The sequence below is a fragment of the Dromiciops gliroides genome, chromosome 3 (assembly GCF_019393635.1).
Source record: "Dromiciops gliroides isolate mDroGli1 chromosome 3, mDroGli1.pri, whole genome shotgun sequence".
Lineage (NCBI taxonomy): Eukaryota > Metazoa > Chordata > Mammalia > Microbiotheria > Microbiotheriidae > Dromiciops > Dromiciops gliroides.
In genome coordinates this window covers 125921864-125923413 of record NC_057863.1, presented here as the reverse complement: position 1 = coordinate 125923413, position 1550 = coordinate 125921864, and positions in this window count along the sequence as shown.

Below are 1550 nucleotides of genomic sequence, written 5' to 3'. Positions count from 1 at the left end.
AGAGACTATATCTCAACAAAGTCAAAGACAGACACATAGCCAAATATTGAGAGTAGTACTATTGGGGTCCAAAGAACTGGAAACAAAGAGGTTAACCACTGATTTTATTTTATATAAATGCTATAGACTACAAGTGTGTTCTACATGATTGATATGGGCCTTTCAGGGGAAACTTTCATGAACTGACTCAGAGTAAAAGTAAGTAGAACCAGGAAAACCAAATAAAAAAAAAACAATAAAAATGAATTAAGAAAACAAAACATTACAGAATTATAAGTACCAATTGATATGTATATTGAGGGCCCTCATCTCTTCTTCAGCTCTAAAGGGAAGAAATAAATTTCTCTCTTTTCATTTGAGATTCAGAAGATTATGGGTATGGAATGTTGCATATGATATCAGATGTGGTTATGATTTTGCTTGGTTTTGCATAACTTTTTTTGGTCACAAAGGAAGGTTCACTGGGTGGGGAGTACAATTGTATATGTAAGCATACTTGTAAGTCACTATGATGTTCAAACAAAAGGTATTCATCAGTGAAACTTTTTTAAAAAAATAACCCAGGGTAGGGGGCAGCTAGGTGGTACAGTGGATAAAGCACCAGCCCTGAATTCAGGAGTGCCTGAGTTCAAATCCGGCCTCAGACACTTGACACTTACTAGCTGTGTGACCCTGAGCAAGTCACTTAACCCTCATTGCCCCACCCCCCAAAAATAGCTCAGGGTAAATTTCAAGTCATGAGGCATCAGAGTAAGACTTTAGAGAAGACTATCTTAATTCTATAGCTCTGGCCCAGAGTTTCAATACTCATATTTGTACACTGCTCCCTGTGAATTTGTCTCTCCCCCTATTAACAGCTAACTAAAATTCTCATCTGAAAGCTGCTGAATAAAAGTTTTCACATCTGGTATCTTTCAAAAAATTATAATTATTTTCACTTTCATGCTAATATATCTCTCATATCAAGGAACATTATTTTTCCCTGTGTATGGTGTGAATAAGTCAGTTACAGGAAAATCCATCATTTCATATATAAAAATACTTGGTTCCTATTGCATATCTACTTGTATTAATAACTATAATAGCACTTGCTAATGTGCTCTGTGACAATGGAAGATTACAGATGGCTATGTTTAGACACTTTATATATAGCTGCTTCCATTGCCTTAAACAAGGATAAGCCCTTCCTAAGTTGGTATGGTAGGATCAACAATGATCAGGGTTTTCCCTCCACACATACACTGATAGGGATTAGTTTTCCCTAAAAGTTGACCTACCACCTTTGACAGAGGGATTCCTGGTCCTTGGATAAGAGGGAAGTGCTTCTCTGAGTTGGTGGATGTCTGAAGTACAAATGAGTTACCTACCATACCCTGTCAAACTGACCAGAGAAACTGTCACTGTATCCTTGCTGCATATCCCTTCTATGTTAGAATTAAATAAACTTCCTTTGTTGTTGTTCAGTCATGTCTGACTCTTTGTGATCCTGTAGGCCACAATATACTCTCCAAGGGTTTTCTTGGCAAAGATTCTGGAGTGATTTGCCATTT